Source organism: Lithobates pipiens, unplaced genomic scaffold (assembly GCF_037356315.1).
Source record: "Lithobates pipiens isolate NorthernLeopardFrog02 unplaced genomic scaffold, aLitPip1_a1.2 Scaffold_3, whole genome shotgun sequence".
Taxonomy (NCBI): Eukaryota; Metazoa; Chordata; class Amphibia; order Anura; family Ranidae; genus Lithobates; species Lithobates pipiens.
The window spans coordinates 141,381,147-141,402,738 of NW_027507790.1; positions in this window are offsets into that span (position 1 = coordinate 141,381,147).

A 21,592-nucleotide genomic window follows, 5' to 3' on the forward strand; every position below is an offset into this window, starting at 1 on the left:
AGGAGGTCCAGGCCAGAAATCATTGACCTGAACTTGAAGACTGATCGGTTCTGCTACAAATCCAAACACCGCGGGCAGGCCGCGGCCAGGCCTCGAGCGACGTACCGGTATTGATTATGCACCACTTTGCCAACATATATATCGCTGTGAGCCGGTCTGCAAGTGGTTAAGATGGAAGCATAACAGAAGGAGTAAGAGCGGAAAAAAAAAACCCCATAAATATAACAGTACAAAAGTAGGTTAGGGAGGATACTTCTAAACATGTCACAGTTTCTAAACCTCATTGTATTTATCAACAGAGTCACTTAAAGCGTAACTCCATTTTTATTGAGAAAAAAACATTCCCCTCTGGGGGATCTATGTACATTGCAATGATTATAACAACCTTTGTTGCAGATTCCTACCTTTTGTTATTCTGAAGAAATTCATGTGTGTTTGTCTGTGCCTCTGGGTTGAGTAGGTCTAATGGGAGTGTTTTCAGAATTATCTAGCAGCTGTGGCAGCTGCAGGGCACTAATGAGGAATGCTGATGGGCCTGCATCCCGTTAGACGTGTTCCTATTGGAAATATCTCACCAAAAATAAAATTTCTGTTGCAGGGGATGCCTGAAATCTGACTTGTATCTTAGGCAGACTTCTGAGAAAATTGGTGAGTCAATCACACAAGCAGGAAATTATCTTTCTGGGGAGTGGTCAGTACACACTCTGTGTACAAAACAACTCCTTGTAGCCATATTGCTTTGCATTGATAGAAAATTACAGTCGCTGCAGATTAAAAAGGAAAGGTAATTTTTAATAACATTCAATTACATAATGACTTGTATCGCAATTGTACACGGTATATTATGCGGTGGTCCGGGGGTGCCACTCCAGTGCTGATCCTCAGCCATGGTGCTGGCACTGCCTGCTGATTGGCTTCTCCGCTGCTATCTCCCTCACTGTCTGAAACCAGCACCGCGATAGAGACTGAGCACTGACACCAGCACCGTGATAGAGAGCACTGACACCAGCACTAAGATAGAGAGCACTGACACCAGCACCAAGATAGAGAGCACTGACACCAGCACTGTGATAGAGAGCACTGACACCAGCACCGAGATAGAGTGCACTGACACCAGCACCGAGAAAGAGAGCACTGACACCAGCACCGTGATAGAAAGCACTGATACCAGCACCATGATAGAGAGCACTGACACCAGCACCGTGATAGAGAGCACTGATACCAGCACCGAGATAGAGAGCACTGACACCAGCACCGTGATAGAGAGCACTGACACCAGCACCGAGATAGAGAGCACTGACACCAGCACCATGATAAAGAGCACTGACACCAGCACTGTGAGAGCACTGACACCAGCACCGTGATAGAGAGCACTGACACCAGCACCGTGATAGAGAGCACTGAGACCACACCAGCACCTAGATAGAGAGCACTGACACCAGCACCGTGATAGAGAGAAATACAAAAAGCTGCGCCAACAAGAAAATAATCTATACGTTAACTACCCAAAATAAAAAATAAAAAATAAAGGTTATAAATAGTTGATATATTCAAAACTTATAGATAAAAAATGACAATTAATATGAATTAATAATTAAAGAGTTCATGAAAGAGTCCATAAATAATCCACAATTGCGATCCTATGTAAAAAACCCACGGTGGTTACACACACTCGAAATGCGCACAAGTGCCTGTCACCTTATAGTGAGTGCGCTTACCAGATGGAAGCTTAATTAAAGCGTTGTAAATATATCCTCAATCTCCTCAGAATACTCCTCCTTTTAATGGATCAGCTCACCAAAATGAAAAGCAGTATTCACATATACACATCTTATTCCACGATCCCAAAAATTACTATCAGTGGCTCGAGGGAAGAAGAGGAAACCAACATAGTGTAACACTGTTTGGAAGTTTTATTAGAGCAGAAAGTAGCGCACTTACATGAGCATCGAATCAATACAGCATGCACAATGGAACATAAAAAGCTCCAAGATAGAGAGCACTGACACCAGCAACATGATAGAGAGCACTGACACCAGCACCGAGATAGAGAGAGCGCACTGACACCAGCACCGTGACAGAGAGTACTGACACCACACCAGCACCGTGATAGAGAGCACTGACACCACACCGGCAACGAGATAGAGAGCACTGACACCAGCACTGATACCAGCAACTCGCTGCGGGACCCAAAAATATGACACTGCTCAACCTCTTCAAACAGGAGGGTACGGTCATATAGTACGGTGTGTTTTTTTTGTATAAGGAAGTGAGCCAAAGGTAGAAAAAAGGTCCGTGTGCTAGATTAAATAAATAGTTTATAGAGTTATGCATATACATGGTCTACTGGTCACATGTGTTGAATTCCTCCGAGGTCCATGCCTCATTCATTTTTATTAAATGTGAGGTAGTCAACACTGTCGTGAGCTAGGCAAGTGCGCTTATCGGTCACGATCCCCCCTGCTGCGCTGAACGTCATTTCGGACAGGACACTGGACGAGGGGCAAGCCAACAGTTCCATTGCAAATTGAGCAAGCTCTGGCCAGAGGTCAAGCCTGCCCACCCAGTAGTCCAGGGGTTCATCACTTCTCAGAGCGTCCACATCGTCTGTTAACCCGATGTAGTCGGACACCTGTTGGTCTAGGCGTTCCCTGATGCTGGATCCGGATGAGACCTGTCGATGGGTCAGCTGACAGAATGATCTCATATCAGAAGTCACCAACACATCTTCAAACCGCCCTCTTCTTGCAGGCACTGTTGGATTGGTACCTGCAACTCTTTCACTGGGAGTGGGAATTCCTCTGCCAGCTCACGCTTGAAGCAAGGCCTGTAAGTGCTCCATTCTGACAGCCCTCTGTGATGGTGGTAACATTTCCGCCATTTTGTGTTTGTACCGGGTGTCTAAGTACGTTGCCACCCAGTACTGGTCCTTGACCTTTATGCTTTTTATACGGGGTCCCTGTTAAAACACTGGAGCATGAAGGCCCCCATTTGCACTAAACTGGAAGTGGTGTGGTGGCCTGGCTCCTGCTCATCATCCAGGATAATGTCGTCCTCCTTGTTCTCCTCTTCCCATCCACGCACAACAACAGTGATCCCAGAAAGGTTTAAAGCATGCTCTTCTTGCTCCTCCTCATCCGCCCCGACACCATCCTCCTCTGACTCCTCTTCAGACTCCTGTTGACTTGTCTCCTGCTTCTCCACGGCTTGATCAATGACACGATGCAATGCACGCTCCATAAAGAAGGCATAAGGTACGATGTCACTGATGGCGCCATGGCTGCGACTGACCAGTTTGGTGATCTCATCAAATGGCCACAGAAGTCTGCATGCGTCACGCATGAGCAGCCACTGGCACGGTAAAAACAAAAACAAGCTCCCAGAACCTGTTCTGCCGCAACGCTCGTACAGGTAGTCGTTAACTGCATGTTTCTGCTGGAGCAGCCTATCAAGCATATAGAAGGTTGAGTTCCATCGCAAATAAGACGTCTGACCGGCAGATTGTGTCGCCGCTAGGGATGAGCCGAACACCCCCCGGTTCGGTTCGTACCAGAACTTTCGAACGGACCCCACGTTCGTCACGAACGTTAGAACCCCATTGAAGTCTATGGGACTCGAATGTTCGAAATGAAAAGTGCTAATTTTAACGGCTAATATGCAAGATACTGTCCTAAAAAGGGTTTGGGGACCTGGCTCCTGCCCCAGGGGACATGGATCAATGCCTAAAATGTTTTTAAAAATGGCCGTTTAGGCGGGAGCACTGATTTTAATGACGGTTAAAGTGAAAAAAAAAAGTGAAATATTCCTGTAAATATGGTGCCTGGGGGGTGTCTGTAGTATGCCTGTGAAGTGCCACGTGTTTCCCGTGTTTAGAACAGTCCCTGCACAAAATGACATTTAACGAAAATAACACCATTTAAAACTGCTTGCGGTTTTAATGTTATATCAGGTTCCTGCAATATGGTTGAAAATCATTCAGAAAAATGGCATGGGTAGCCCTCCCTGCCCATTACCAGCCTATTTGGGTCTTGTACGCATATTAAGGGGAACCCTGTACCTATATTAAAAAAAGGAAATGCGTGTGGCCCCCAGGCCCTATATACTCAGAACAGCAGTATACAGGCGGTGCAACAAGACAGGGACTGTGTAGGTTTGTTGTGTTAAGTTGAATCTGTTTGTAATTTTCAACTGGTACATTTTTAAAGTGTAGCTCCAGTCCAAAAAACTATTTTTAAGCTTTTTGGAAAACATAGGGAAGGGTTATCACCCCTGTATAATTTGTTTTGTCGTCCATCTTTTTTCATCTCACTTGCTGTTGTCTCCTTCCGTTTGCAAGTAGGGGATGTTTGTAAGTTGGATGTTTGAAAGTAGGGGCCTGCCCTATATGCTCTGCAGAAATGGCGGAACAAGGTGTTGGTTTTGCCACAACATTGTAAGCCCTCAAAGTGACTGTTGGTGGGCGCTGGAGCGCCCTGCTGTGAACGATTATATCAAGAATTGTAATTACATGCCATTGTTGAACAGTGGTAGAAAAATTGACCTTTGGTGGTTGTGGTCCTCACCGTTACTCTGGGTGGGCACAGGAAGGGGCCCTCCTGTGAAATATTATATCAAGAATTGTAATTACATGTCCCTGTTAAACAGGGGCAGAAAAATTTGGCCTTAGGCACTGCTGCTGGTGCCACCACACTGCAACCTCTTCCATATACTCTAGTTTTATTGCAGGAATTAGCCCTGCTGCAAAGCATTGCATCAAAAATTGTACTTAAACGCCCCTGTTAAACAGGGGTAGAAAAATTGGGCCTTAGGCACTGGTGCTGGTGCCACCACACTGCAACCTCTGCCATATAATTACAAATGACATTTGTTCTGCCTATGAAGCAATAAAATATTAATTTAAGTGGGAGTTTAATGTAGTGGTACTGGAGAAAAGAAAGAAGAATGCAATAGGAAAATAATTAGAATGCATAATTTGCTGGATCCATTGGGCTCCCAAAATGTTTTCTCTACCTCTTCATTATTTGACTTAAATACCCACTATCTTTTTCTATTAGGCCTTTTCCCCCTTACTGTGTGAAGCCAGATATACCCACGTAAATCCCCAAACTAGATCCCACATCCCCACTGTTAGGAGTACCACCGACCCAGGGGACCACCAGTCTCCTCCAATCCTCTCTGCTGACGTCCACCTTTTTTTTACCATAGCCCATCCAATAGGAAGTGGCTACAACAGGCAGGGGTGTGGATTTTATCTCTGAGAGGGGCTTTAAATGAAAAGTATAACATACAGTGGCAGTGCGTCCGTAAAGGGCGCAGGAGCGCTGCCCCCTCTCTTCTGTCACCGCTCTATCACCATAGATAGATTCATGCCTTGCATGAATCTATTTATAGTCCCCGCTGACACCCCCTATTCAGGTGCCTGGCCCCTTTTCTGGCGCTGGGCACCTGAATTATAGTGATGTTTTTTTTTTTTGGAAGCACCTGATTAGAGCCGTAGACTCTAATAGGCACCCAAAAAGGTGAACAGCGGGTGCAATGCTGTGCGTTTGCTGCTCACTCAATTGTTTGTTAGCAAAGCGAAGGAATTCACTTTGCTAACACTGAACCACCTCTCAGCCAATCAGGTGCTCGGGTCTGTTATCTGTCACCTGATTGGCTGAAACATCAGACGCTGTGATTGGACGCCTGATAGAGAGGACGGAAGAAGACATCAAGGAGCACGCAGGACACCGCCATTGACCCGCTGTGAGACAGGCAAGTGCCGGGGTGATACACACTGCCAGCATTTGATGGGGCACAGTTGCAGCGGCAAATGATGGGCACACTGGCAGCATTTGATGGGGCACAGGAGCGGCAATTGATGGGTACACTGGCAGAAATTGATGGGCATACTGGCAGCAATTGATAGGTATGGTAGTTGGCACAATGGCTGCTCTTGATGGGCACAGTAGCTGCCTTTTAAGGGCACAGTGGCTGCGTTTCATGGGCATAATGGCAGCATTTGATGGGCACAGTGGCTTGCGTTTGATGGCACAGTGGCGGCGTTTGATGGGCACAGTGGTTGCATTTTGATGGGCACAGTGGCTGCGCTTGATGAGCACAGTGGCTGCGTTTGATAGACACAGTGGTTGCATTTGATGGGCACGGTGGTGGCAATTGATGGGCACAGTGGCTGTGGTTGATGGGTACAGTGGTTGCATTTGATGGGCACAGTGGCTGAACTTGCTGGGCACAGGGGCACAGTGGCTGCGTTTGATAGACACAGTGGTTGGGCTTGATGGGCACAGTGGCTTAGTTTGATGGCACAATGGCCGCAATTGATTTTCTTTTTTCAGTTTGTTTGCGCCTCCCCAAAAATTTTAAGCACCAGCCGCTAGTGGCACCAGTAGCTGCGTTTAATGAGCACAGTACTTGCGTTTGATGGGCACAGTGGCTGCGCTTGATAGGCACAGTGGCTGCGCATAAAGATCAAGTAGGCTTTGTCCATTTAAGGGGTACATGAGACAGCATTTGCAGAGCGATCCAATTGATTGATATTGCAAAATCCTACTCTAACTCAGCACGCACTATCTCCTAACACTACTGACTGCAAGCTCTATTATAAAAGATAGATCACTAGCTACATAGGTGAGGTGAATATAGCGGTGTATACTGCGGTCAGGGCACACAGACAATAACCACTACACAACAGCAAGATAGAAAATCGTCCGAAAACGATCGGTGTGTACTGTGTTGAAGGTACACAGAACACCCACTGCTTCAGACGCCAACACACTACACGAGGCCGCCGCGATGGCGGCCTTATATAGTGTATAGTGTGGGGCGTGCACTACACAGCCTGAGCTATGATTGGCCACAGGCATCCTGCCTGTGGCCAATCATGGCTCTTCTCGCTGCTGGCGCTGCGATTGGCCAAGCATGCGGGGTCACAGTGCATGCTTGGCCAATCATGAGCCAGCAATGTACTGCTCCATCGCACACGAATTTGACGCGAACGGATCAAAATGTTCGGATTTCGCCGAACGAACGAACAGCCAATGTTCGAGTCGAACGTACGTTCGACTCGAACACGAAGCTCATCCCTAGTCGCCGCTGAATGTCAGCATGGCGAGCCATGGCTGTGTAAGATCCTCTGAAATGGGCCGAGATTTTCCTTGCCTGCCACAAGATGTTCTGGACCCCAGGGTATTTGACTACAAATCACTGCACGACCAAGTTTAAGACGTGTGCCATGCATGGCACGTGTGTAATTTTGCCCTGTTTCAATGCGCTAAGCAGATTGGCACCGTTGTTACACACCACTTTACCAACTGTCAAATTGAGTGGTGTTAGCCACTGATCTGCCTGTGAAAGCAAAGCTGAAAGGAGTGCAGGGCCAGTGTGACTCTTGGCTTCCAGGCACAACAGACGCAGCACAGCATGGCAATGTCTCACCTGGCATGTCGAATAGGTTCTGGGGATCTTGGGAGGCACAGCGGAAGAGATGCTAGCAGCGGAAAAGGAGGAGTCAGCTGAGGAGGAGAGGGAGGATGGAGTAGGAGGAGGAGAAGAAGAGGCAGGCCTGCATGCAATCCGTGGCGGTAAAACCGAATCTACATGGATGCCACGGGTTACATGCTTGATATAGCTCTGGGATGCCCTTCTGTGAGAAATACTTCCTTCCTGGGATCTTCCATTGTGGGGTTCCAATGGCCACAAATTTTCGAAAGGCCTCTGAGTCCAACAGGTTATATGGCAGTAGTTGGCAGTCTATCAGTTCTGACAAGCCAGCAGTCAACCGTTGGGCAAGAGGGTTATCCGGCTTCATCATTTTTTTATGCTCGAACATTTGGCCCATGGAAGCCTGCCTTTTTCTAGAAAAACGTGAGGATGGCATGATGGAAGGTGGAGTGGAGGACAATTCTGAGGAGAGAGGAGAAGGAAAAGTAGAAGTTTTCAAACTAATAATACTAAACTCTCTAAATCTAACCACGTTTGTGACCTAGTAGGATGACATGTTCCATGACTATCTTTCTTTGATGGAATTTGAATCAGCAACCAGCAGTCTGAAGGAGGCTCCCATCCCAGATGCTAAGAACCTTTTTGTCAATGGTTCCAGGTATTAAAGCCTAGATGGTAAGCCATGCACAGGTTATGCAGTGACCACAGTCACTGAGTTCCCACATGTCATTCTCAGCTGATGGGGTGGGTGCAGTCACTGTAAAGTGAACTTCAAAAGTTCCACCACAGGGTTCATGAGTCCCTCCTGGACCCTGACACAATAACTGGCTTACATGTTACATGTTTTTTAGGGGTTACTCCAAAAAAAGGATTTGGTTGATAATTTAAAGGCCAACTGTTAGAGTCTGTGCAGTGCCTTTAAGAAAAAAAGTATAATTAAAAAATACATTAAAATATGGTGTGTTTCCAATACCGGACAGAGGGTCCAACACTCAATTGGGTTTATTAATTTATTTATTCACTTCATTTTTATACACCTTTTTAATTATTTAACACTGTATTTATTTATTAATTTATCCATTGATTTACTTCATCCTATTTCACTTTTTCATATATTTTTATATTTTTGAACCATCACTTAACTAGTACACACCACATTTTAAATGAATTTTTTGATTATACTTTTTTTCTTAAAGGCACTGCACAGACAATAACAGTTGGCCTTTAAATTATCAACCAAATCCTTTTTTTGGGGTAACCCCTAAAAAACATACCGGGGGTCCAACACTATAAAACCATCCTTCCTTCTAGGTTTTCTTTTAAGTTTAGTATAAGCAGATACATCTAGGCAAATATAAGGAGAGGCTTGCCTATGTTTTGCATTACTTTTTTACCTTTTTTTTGTAGTAATTAACCACTACAGCCCCGGACCAATAAACACCTTAAGGACCAGAGGTCTTTTTCCAATTTCGCACTGCGCTGCTTTAACTGGTAATTGCACGGTCATGCAATATTGCACCCAAACGAAATTTGCGTCCTTTTCTTCCCACAAATAGAGCTTTCTTTTGATGGTATTTGATTGCCTCTGCGATTTTTATTTTTTGCGATATAAATGGAAAAAGAGCGAAAATTTTGAAAAAAATATATATTTTCTTCTTTTTGTTATAAGAAAAATCGAATAAACTAAATTTTAGTCATACATTTAGGGCAAAATTTATTCAGCCACATGTCTTTAGTAAAAAAAATGTCAATAAGCGTATATTTTTTGGTTTGCGTAAAAGTTATAGCGTCTACAAACTAGAGTACATTTTCTGGAATTTACACAGCTTTGTGCTAAAATGGCAGGGCAGTACAAATCCCCCCCAAATGACCCCATTTTGGAAAGTAGACACCCCAAGGAAATTGCTGATGGGTATGTTGAGCCCATTGAATATTTATTTTTTTGTCCCAAGGGATTGAATAATGACAAAAATAAATAAAAAAATTTACAAAAAGTTGTCACTAAATGATATATTGCTCACACATGCCATGGTTATATGTGGAATTGCACCCCAAAATATATTCCGCTACTTCTCCCGAGTATGGGGATACCACATGTGTGGGACTTTTTGGGAGTCTAGTCGTGCACGGCACCCCGAAAACCAATCACCACCTTCAGGATTTCTAAGGGTGCAAATTTTGGATTTGACTCCTCACTACCTATCACAGTTTCGAAGGCCATAAAATACCAAAATAGCACAAAACCCCCCAAAATGACCCCATTTTGGAAAGTAGACACCCCAAGCTATTTACTGAGAGGCATGTTGAGTCCATGGAATATTTTATATTTTGCCACAAGTTGCGGGAATATTACAAACTTTATTTTTTTTGCACAAAGTTGTCACTAAATGATATATTGCTCACACATGCTATGGGCATAAGTCAAATTACACCCCAAAATAAATTCTGCTGCTTCTCCCGAGTACGGGGATACCACATGTGGGGGACTTTTTGGGAGCCTAGCCACGTACGGGACCCCAAAAACCAAGCACTGCCTTCCGGATTTAAATATAAAATGCTACCAAAAAAACTGTTAGCGATCGCAGGGATCAGGCCTGACTCTGTGATCGCTGCAGTTATGTGTTTAGTGTTTTGTAAGTGACAGTGATCGATCGATACTGCACTTGGGTGGGCTGGGCAGAGGGGCAAAACGCAGGTGCTAGCAGGTATCTGGGCTGATCCCGCTAACAATGCGTTTTTTTGGAACCCTGAACTGCTGGGGACGCTAGTATAGATCTGATCAGATCAGATATTGATCTGTTCAGATTCTATACCACTACAGGAGGTTTATGCTTTGCGTGTGGGTGTTAGCAGTACTGGCACTAACCTAGCGCTGCCTGGGGCGACGCAGACCCTGACCCTAAAACCTAATTGATATCACCCGCCGGGTGATCAGGGGGTTAAACCTTTATTGGGTAATAAATGGTGGGTGCCCCGATGCTATAAAAAACAAACTAACCAGAGTCACCCGTAACACTTATACGGTGATCAGTGGTGAAAGGGTTAACTAGGGGCAATCAGGGGGTTCAAATTTTTCTTAGGTAGTATATGGGGGTCCCTGGCACTATATAAAAACCTGACGGGGAACCTAAATAACTAACTGGCTAACCAGCGTCACCAGTGACACTTATACTGTGATCGCTGGTGAAAGGGTTAACTAGGGGCAATCAGGGGGTTAAAACCATTATTGGGTAGTATATGGGGGTACCTAACGCTATAAAAACCTGGCGGTGAACCTAAAAAAATAACTAGCTACCTAACGACACTAGTGACACTAATGCAGCGATCAGAAAAACGATCGCTTAGTGACACTGGCAAAAGGGGGTGAAAGGGTTAACTAGGTTCAATCAGGGGGTTAGTATATCGGGGTACCTAGCGCTATAAAAACCTGGCGGTGAACCTATGTGTACCTATGTGTACCTATGTGTACCTATGTGTCAGTGTAGTGTTTTGGTGCACTTACTTTTAGTCTTCTCCTCGTAGTCCGGTCAAAAAGACCGCCCCGAGGAGAATGACATCACTTCCTCCTTCCTGTGTAAACAATACACAGTGGGAGGAAGTTCGTCATTGGTCAGGAGCGATCCAGAGGGGGTGGCCAGAAACCAACGGCCATTCCCTCATCACGGATCGCTCCTGGAGGGAAACGGACCGCCGTATCCAGCGGGAGGGGGTCCGATCGGACCCCCCACCCGCTGGAAGGCAGGCACGTACATCTACGTGCTTGTGCCTGCCTGTGCCATTGTGATGACGTACAATGGCAATACGGCGGTCCTTAAGTGGTTAAGGTATAGCGCCACGCCTACCTTCTGCTTTTCTCACTATTCCGTTCCATCCATTTTGGTTGGAAATATGTGGTAGAGGCAGCTCTTACCCTTAATAGCATACACCAATTATCCATAGCGCAATCCTACTACCCCCCCCCCCCCCCTTTTTTACCTGTGTTATATATGATGTTCAGATTGATATGAGGAATTTTGAAAAACGAGTAAAAACTCCAAACAGACACTTGTCAATAGAACTTAACAATACATTTATAGAGGGTAACATTAGTTACAGTTTTAACAATAGCTCTAGTTCTTGCCAGTTTGGGTATCGGACAACTAGGTAGCCCACAAGTTTGCTTCAACTTTACTTTGGTACTTATGCAGTTCTACAGCTTATAAGGTAACTCCCCCTAATGCAAGAGGTTCATGCTTCCTGGTGAAGCACGTCCCAGCACCATATGTTGCAGCTGATCGTGAGAGTCTAATGGCGCAAGAGAAGGTAAGAGTGGCTGGGACAGCTAGAAGAGAATTGTTCCCCATCCCCGACCCCGGCCTGGGCATGGTTCTTGCTAGTACAGGGGGGGAGCTTGAGCTTATGAAATTATTGAACAATTTCTCATCCATTGTGGATGAAATGTTCACTGAAACTGTTGAAGCTGCAAGGAAGATCCCACAGGAACAACAGCAGATCAAGACCCTTTTTTTTTAAAAGATGGCCCATGATTATCTGTTGGCATTCAGGGGGGGGGGGGGGGTTGTGAATTAATAGGTATAGATTGTTCTACCTTGATTGGGGATACTAGTGACAAGGTTCAGGCCCATATGGATAAAGTTAGATCCCTGCAAGGTGTCCAGAGCCAGAGCTATAGCTAGTGAAGTTTGGAATCCTTTTAAGGGTCTGGAAATCATTGGGGATTTGTTTTATTTTTCAGTGGATCATGTTTGAAGGAAGTAGGGGTATATATACTCATGATGTTTTTGTTTCTATTACTTCTATATTCCATGATGAGGTGCTACTGTTGCCTGATTAGACCAATGAACAGAGCCTGAGCAGATGACCATATCTTCCTCGCTGAGAAGCCCGAAACCCAACCCATGTCCAATACACACAGGATCCCAGACCGACTGGCCTTCGTGTCCTCCTCTAAGTCATCCCTCCTGAAAAATAGAGTCTACAAGTCAAGCCATGTTATGAACTCATATGGACTGTAAGGACTGATTCATTTCCAGGTGTAAGAAGAAGATCAAGATTCATCGAGGGACACATGGGAGCATATGACAAAGAGGAGGGACTTTTGTGGAAATTCAGATCAGCAAAGGCCGGAATATGGTAGGACAACCATACTTTTGCCACCTAAACACCTGTACATGGCCAAATGGGAAAAAATATTGGGAGAGAAACTACCCATAGAAAACTGGAAAGTTTTATGGTCTCCAATGATCTCTTGTAATTTATATGGATCTGAACACAGCACTATTCTATGGGCCAATTCACACCATTTTGGTTCATAGCACTGACGTGTATATACCAAAACTATAAACATTTTCATTTGTGCCAACCTTTACATACATATAGTCATTCTGAATGACTGAAGGTTGGGGTCATTCTGTGCCTGTGCTGCCGCTACAGAAATGCCCAGTCTTGTGTTCAATCCAAATTCACACAGGAAGGTTGTTTTCTGTCTACTTTAGTTACTGTTGGGAGCCTGTGGGGGAAAGGTCTATAATATCATACCTTCTAACTTTTTGAGATGGGAACAAGAGACATTTATTAGCGAAAGCATGTAGGCATAGAACATACCCCTTTCATGCCCCTTTTAATTAATCAAAAAAATAGTATTCAACAAAGAAAGAAGATCAGCGCTAGTAAAGATTAGAGCTGCTAGCAATAGAGGAAAAACACACCACCCTCTAGTGAAAAATAAAAATTGCAGTGCTGATAAATAGCACAGAAATAAATAAAGGTGACCAATGCAAAGAAGTGCTGAATCAGTCCAAAATCTGTGTAACCCTATGATAGTCCATATTGTAGAAGTATGATAGAAGTGGCCACTCACCAGACGCAAGAAACAACTCGCATGTAAATCACATTCAAGGTGCTCAAGTAGAACTTCTGAAGGCGAAAAGGCAAATCCACTTGCACTGCAAGTGCACTGGAAAGTTCTCTGAAAGTGCACTTGGAAGTGCAGTTGCTCTAAATCTAAAGCTCCATACACACTATCAGATTATCTGCTGATTTTTTCCTTCAGGTTTACCAAAACCATGTAGTAGAAGGCCCTGCCTGATTGCATACACATTGAAACTCCTAAGGTTTGACCTCATATTATGTGGTTTTGGTAAATCTGAAGGAAAAACTCAGCAGAAAAAACTGATAGTGTGTATGGGGCCTAAGGGGTAGATCTGAAATGAGTGGAAGCTCTGTTGATTTTACCATCCAGTCATCTGCGAGCTAAAATGCTGTTTTTTATTTCCCTTGCATGATTCCAAGTGCACTTTCAGTGCACTTTCAAGTGCACTTGCAGTGCAAAGTGGATTTTCCTTTTCTAAATAACCCCCATAGTGTGGTAGGTTACATCAATGTGAAGGGTGAGTAGGGGAGGAACACACGTGCTGATGACAAACCAACAGACTCAGTGCCACCCTCCAGCTTCCCCACATGCAGTGCAAACTCACCAGATCACATATATTAACATGCCAAATTATCATTCAATGTGCCCAAAAAGGAGTATTCGGATCGATCACAGCATTATCACCAATATCCAACAATACTCAGGATCTAGACAACAGATGTTAGGGGACATTCAGTTGCTCCAACCACTACATGATACCATATAAATGAAACAGGGCATCATAGTGCAGTACTGTTTATTAAAATAGATTATAAAATCATGATACATGAAATTCAAATCGCAATAAATCCACTCACATGCAAACGCCACCACGATTGACAATTGCGGCAGCGTGATGTCCTCAGCAGCCTCTAGCGTGCGATGTGACTGGCCCTATATATCGAGCCTATAGATGGAGTGTCATATGACATCACTTCCGCCCAAAACTTAATTTTTCCGTGCACAAATACGTCACTTCTGGTTTCAGCACCATTTTGCCATAGGCTTCCAATATTAAAGGCAAAACTGCATCATTTTGTTGTAGATAAGAAACAAAAAAGTGAAAAATTAGGTTGTGAAGTAAAAAATGAATGACCCCAACCAAAAATGTACTACAACAGTACACAAACGCTATAATTACAATTAGCAAAAGATTATTATGTAAAATATTCTAAAAAACAACAAAACAACCAATGTTCCCAACAAATAATACATAATATTTGAAGATAAATCCATCCATTAATCTCATGAAATCCTCTCAAATACATAGTACAATTGCAGAGATAAAAAATGTTTAACTGAAAATGAACTAAACCGAACCACTAATGCAGAGACAAAATATCAAGATCACTAAAATCAACTATTATCTAAAAAACAATATTATGGCCAGAGGAAAAGTACGTTTTAAGTTCATATAACCAGTACATTTCCATATTAGTTAAACACACAAGTGCTTTTTTTTACCACTACTATACCTTCATACTGGCTTTTGAAATGTACAAATGCATCACTGAGAACCACTTTTTGAAAGATAACAGTGCATTTTATATATAGATCAAACAAAATGAGGGACAAATGAGGGGTTTCAGAGACAGTCCCTCAAAATCTGAAAAAGTTGGGAGCTATGAAATATAAACATTTCTATATTTTTTATAAAGATCTACAGAATTCTTGAAAGCTAAATAAATCATTATAATACTTAACATTGCAAGCCCATTTAGAGGGCAAACCACACACAATGTTTTAAAATCCTGAGGATACTATTCACCGCAGACTTCACTATACTTTTGAATAATCAGATGCAGCTTTCATGGCCTTTTATGCACAAGAAAAAGACTAAAATATAGCTGACTTTCATCACAAAAGACATAACCTCAAGCAACAGTTACTCAGACTAAAGTGTTAACAATTGGTATTCAGTTTTGCATGATAGACCCACTCTAAACAATCTACCGGGCCATTGAGCTTGCACTTTTTGTTACTTTTTGCCTTTTATTTTACTTATGCTCAGTCTGCAAATTTCCACTCAGTGATTTGTAATGGAGTCAATGTCGTGTAAAAGGGGTATTAGGAATATAAATAAGCTACATTCAGGGACTGGGCCTCAATTAATCAATCACTAAATGTGAACAAGTATGCCTAGCACTGCTGCTTAATGGCTCAGTGATAACATTTAGTACTGCTGTATAATTTTTGTGAAGTTTGTGCTTCATCTTTTACTAGACTGCATGAGAAGATGTATTTTTTTCTTTATTTGTGATGTTTCTGTCACCTTGAAAAATGTACATCTTTAGAAATCACTCTTATCTGAGCTGTGATGTATTTATTTACCCTGGCATTGCCTGTTTCTTTGGAATTAAAATTGATGACACTAAACTGTAAGCTTAAAAATGTATATTTTAAGTGAAATGTATCTGTGATGTTTGCTTTGTCTGTGGACTTGTGTCTGTGCTGTCTACACAAGTAAAAGCTTAAAAGGCCTAATTACTGACAGCAAGGCAATTAACAAAATCAGTGATATTGCTGGGGTATTGATTTAAATAGGGGTTCCTTGGTGAAAAGTTTGATTCCCTTGGAGTGCATCCAGATGAGGGTGCTCTAGGACTGCACAGAATCACATACATTACAGCTATGCAGGTTCCCTTGCAAAGTTGCAGCACACTTTGCTTGCAGTGGTGCAGGAGCACCAGCATAGCGTAACCTGGCAGACCTCCGATCAGAGTGGTGGTAGAGAATCAAAGAACTTTCTAGGGTCTGATGTTTCACATGACACAGCTCAGAAGAACACTTAGAGAGCTTCCATCCAGTCTGGGTGCTGCTCTGAGTAAGGTTTATGTAGTACATTGTGGGGAGTGGGTTACAGTATATTTGCTGCTACCTGCATTTTGTAACAATTGTATGTTTGCTACCTGTGCATGGGCGTCCGCAGAACTTTTTCCAAGGGGGGGCATCATTTTAAGGCCGCTCATGCTCCGCCCCTTTTCGTCAATCTCATGAAAATCTTTCCACTGGTAATACATATGTGTTATATAATAGATAATTCATCTTCACTTTGTATTGGAAGTTACTCTGGTGGCTGCGTACCATGCCCATATAGCCTAGAGAATGTACATCTTTTTACATTGCAATACATCTGTTGTGGCCATATTTTGATCTCATACTGTCACTGTATAGGCTTTTTTCATAAAGATAAAAATATGGCAACAACAGATGTATTGCAATGTAAAAAGATGTACATTCTCTAGGCTATATGGGCATGGTACACAGCCACCTGAGTAACCTTGCGGACACATACATTTTACCAGTTAATAGTGGTAAGTGATCAATCATCAAGGGGGACCCCAGGAACTCAGAACAAGGGGGGGGGACCACCTTCTGCAGAAAGAATACTCGAAGGTAAAGGGGGGTGGGTTACTAATATAAGGAGGAAACCCCTTATATCAGTGCCCCTTACATTATCGTATTCACCCCCCCCCCCGACTGGCCTGGCGGTGCTTTCACTGACCTCCTCTCAGGTGCACTGTGCAGGGCTCAGTCAGTCGGCTCCAGCTTGGTGGCTCTGGTTTTATCCTATAGTCTCCTGTCCACAGTCCACAAGTCTGACTTCTCCCATGACCCCCATCCTGGCGGTGCTCCCACTCTTGACTCCTCTCCAGACTCTCTACAGGAGATGGTCAGAGACTGCAAACTTGATGCAAGAGCTCAATGCAGCCTCACCAGTGCCCATCAAATGCAGCCTCACTGTGCCCACCAATGCAGCCTCACTGTGCCCATCAAATGCAGCCTCACTGTGCCCATCAAATGCAGCCTCACTGTGCCCAACAAATGCAGCTTTACTGTGTCCATCAAATGCAGCCTCACTGTGTCCATCAAATGCAGCTTTACTGTGCCGTGAATGCAGCCTCACTGTGTCCATCATTGCAGCCCCTCCTGTGCCCCATGTCCCAGTCTGCAGTCCCTGTCTGTGGGAAGGTGTGTTGTTGATGCTTGGTACGGTACCTTGCATGCCAGCAGGATATCCATGATGGCCAGCAGCAGGCAGGGTCTGTTCTCGTTTTGGATGGGGACGGTGCTCCTTCCAGAGGATCTGTCTCATGTGAGATGGCGTGGTCCCTGGCCACCTGGACCTTCAGCTGTCCTCATTTTCCAGCCCCAGTCAGCCTGTCCTCTGGTTCTGGGGAAGTGGAGAGCACTGGGTGGGAGTTGGAGAGAAGGGGGAGCAAAGAGTACTGGCGGGGTTGGAGAACACATGGGTGGGGGCAAAGAGCGAGGGGGAGTGGAGATCACAGGGGTGGGGAGCGGAGAGCGCTGGGGGGGAACTTGAGAGCACTGGGGGGGCAATAAGAACAGGGGTAGAGAGCACGGTAGGCTGAGAGCACTGGGGGGCTAAGAGTGTAGGGTGGTGAAGAGCACTGGGGGGGGCAGAAAAACAGGGGTGGAGAGCACGGGGGCTGGAGAGGACTGGGGGGGGTACAAAGAGCAGGGGGAGTGGACAGCAATGGGGGGGAGCTTGAGAGCACCAGTGGGGGCCAGAAATAACAGGGGTGGAAAGCACGGGGGACTGGAGAGCACTATGGGGGGGTGGAAAGCACTGGTAGGGTTGGAGAGCACATGGGTGGGGGCAAAATGCAGGGGGAGTGGAGAGTACAGGGGTGGGGAGTGGAGAGTGCTGGGGGGAGCCAAAAAGAACAGGTGTGGAGAGCATGAAGGGTAGAGAGCACTGGGGGGGGGGGGGGCTGGAGAACACCAGGGGACAGAAATAACAGGGGTGGGGAGAATGGGGGGCTGGAGAGCACTGGAGTGGGGGCTGGAGAATGATGGGGAGAGCTGAAGAACAGGGGAGAGAGCACTGGGGGAGTGGAGAGCACTGGGGGGGGAAGAACAGGGGGAGAGCACTGAAGGGTAGAGGAGAGCACTGGGGGGGAGAGCAGTGGGGGAGAGCAGTGGGGGAAGTGGAGGGCACTGGGGGGGGGAGAACAGGGGGGAGAGCACTGGAGGGAGTGGAGAGCACTGGGGAGGAGAACAGGGGGAGAGCACGGAGGGCAGAGGACTGGGGGAGAGGAGAGCACTGTGGGGGGGGGAGCACTGGGCGGAGTGGAGAGCACTGGGGGGGACAGGGGGAGAGCACTGGGGGGGGGACGGGGGGGGCAGGAGGGGAGGGCACTGCGATGGTGGCTAGAGAAGGATGGGGAGAGCGGGAGAGCGGGGGGGGGCAGCAAGAACAGGGGAGGAGAAAACTGTGGGGGGGCAGGAGAGTGTGGTGGAGGAGAGCACTGGGGGGGGACAAGGGGGAGAGCACTGGGGGGAGTGGAGAGCACTGTGGGGTGGAGGAGAGTGTGGTGGTGGAGGAGAGCACACGGGGGGGCAGGAGAGTGTGGTGGTGGAGGAGAGCACTGGGGGGGCAGGAGAGTGTGGTGGGGAGGAGAGCACTGGGGGGGCAGGAGAGTGTGGTGGTGGAGGAGGACACTGGGGGGGCAGGAGAGTGTGGTGGTGGAGGAGAGCACTGGGGGGGGGGGCAGGAGAGTGTGGTGGTGGAGGAGAGCACTGGAGGAGGCAGGAGAGTGTGGTGGGTGGTGGAGGAGAGCACTGGGGGGGGCAGGAGAGTGTGGTGGTGGAGGAGAGCACTGGGGGGGGCAGGAGAGTGTGGTGGTGGAGATGAGCACGGGGGGGCAGGAGAGTGGGGTGGTGGAGGAGAGCACTGGGGGGGGGGGCAGGAGAGTGTGGTGGTGGAGGAGAGCACTGGGGGGGCAGGAGAGTGCGGTGGTGGAGGAGGGCACTGGGGGGGGGACAGGAGAGTGTGGTGTTGGAGGAGAGCACTTGGGGGGGGGGGCAGGAGAGTGGTGGTGGAGGAGAGCACTGGGGGGGGGCAGCAGAGTGTGGTGGTGGAGGAGATAGCACTGGGGGGGGCAGGAGAGTGTGGTGGTGGAGGAGAGCACTGGGGGGGGGCAGGGAGCACAAGGTGAACTGGGGACAGTAAAATAAGTTGGATAGGAGAATTGGCAGGGGGGGCCCCCTGCAGCCCCCCCGATCCTCCTATCCAGGCACTGTGGCACACAGGGCAGGCTGTACCTGCAGCATCTCCTCCTATGGATAAAAGCGCTGGCTGGCTGTGTACGGCGGCCATTCTGTAACATGGCCCCGCCCCCCGACCGACTCGTGTGATAGGCGGAACGTTGATTCTCTCTACTATCACACAAGCAGGTCTGGGGGGGCCATGTTACAGAGCTGCCGCCGAACACAGAGGCAGCCCACTCTGTGATCCAGAGGAGAGAGCAGAGGATGCAGCCGCCGACGGACTCAGTAAAAAAAATGCAGCATGGCGGCGACTGCAACACCTTGGGGATTCCAGGGGGGGGCACTTGACCCCCCTTGCCCCCTGCAGCGGACGCCCATGTACCTGTGTAACCAGTGGCGAAGCTAGACATTCTTTCACCTGGGGCAAAGACTCAGTTTGACGCCCCCAGTAGTGGGACAAGTGGTCACTTAGTACCCAAGGTAAAAATGCCAAACTGCACCCCCACCGACTGGAAAGACTAATGTGCAACCCAACTACAACCCCCCCCCCCCAATATTCTATTCATAATACATGGAATTTAAATAGTGAGGCTGCTGTGGCCATCAAAATATAGCATATAGACTTTTTTAATACTATTAATATATGCTATATTTCAAAGGTCACAGCAGTCTCATTCTTTAAATTTCATGTATTGTGAATAGAATGTTGGGGGGGTCTGTGGGGCTCTTATCAATTTTTTTTGTAGTTGGGTTACATCAAAGTTAACCCTACACCTGCTGGAGGTGGAGCCCAGTGGGAGTCAAACCCTACAGCTGCTGGCTGCATCTATACCAGGGGTAGACAACATTTGAAAGGTGGCGATCAACCTAAACAACATGAAAGAGAACAAAGATCACTGTGGATCAGCACCCCACCCCTCAACCTTTTTTTAAAAAGAAATTGACTAGCACGGCAAGACAAGTAATAGTTAGGAAAACCTAAAAACATAATAAATTAAATGTCACTGTAAAAATATAAACTTAGACTTCCTTAAAAGTAGACAGTGTCAGTCAGTAGAGCAGTGGATGGTATGTGGACATTATCAGTAGGGCAGTGGACGCTGCCAGTAGGGCAGTTGGGGGCTTTGGTGAAATATCAGCAGTTTAAACAGACCTCTGATGTCTCTCTGTTGAGACAGAGAAAGGAACTGAGGGCACAGATTCTTCAATGTATTTCTCTGCAGCCTCAACTGCACTGAAGAAGTACAGAGGCTCCTGTTCATTTACAATACAATACAATAACCAAAGCATAGTAAATGCGGTACCAATTGCTCACTGTGTTCATTAAGAAAAGGACGGGGCCAGTTAATTACATATTTAATAGCCACTACGACCACTCTCCATCCTGAATAGATCCCCTGCAGCACCTGGCAGGGATTATGGGAGCCAGCAGTGCTGTGGAGGGGGGGGGGGGGTAAGACAGCAGTGGATCAGTCGATCAGTGAGGGGCAAAGAACGGTGGTGTGTCAGTCAGTGAGGGGCATAGGACAGGGGTGGGTTAGTCAGTGAGGGGCATAGGACAGGGGTGGGTTAGTCAGTGAGAGGCATAGGACAGGGGTGGGTCAGTCAGTAAGGCATAGGACAGGGGTGGGTCAGTCACTGAGGGGCAAAGGACAGAGGTGGGTCAGCCAGTGAGGGACATTAATAACCAGTTCAGTTTCATTGCTGTATACTCCCTATGAAACAATTTTTTAACATAGCTGTCTTAACATAGCTGTCTTAAAGCTTTGTCAATAAAACAGATAATATATATTTCCTTTCTATATCTTGTCTTACAAAAATTATTTTATATATTTTCACTTTGATCAGTGTTAGTTAAAACACATTATTATTATTATATAATTTGTCCAGTTTAAAAATTACACTAAAATTGATGATTCTAATCAAAGCATTGCAAAAGTAGGGAATGCAGGCTTTTTTTAATTTAAGCTTTTTTAATGCAACATAAAAAAAAAAAAGAAAGAATAATATGAATGTAATAAGTGCCTCAAATAGATAGCAACACTTCGCTCAAAAAACAGATAGGGGGAAGGTACCATCATCCAGGGTTGACTATATGAAAAAACAAGGGGAAATGACCCAAGACAGATTAAATGGACTACCTCGGGACCCATTAATAACACATTTGAAATGACATAAAAAATAATACCTTTATTGATATAAAAACGAAAACGTTTTTTCCTTGTA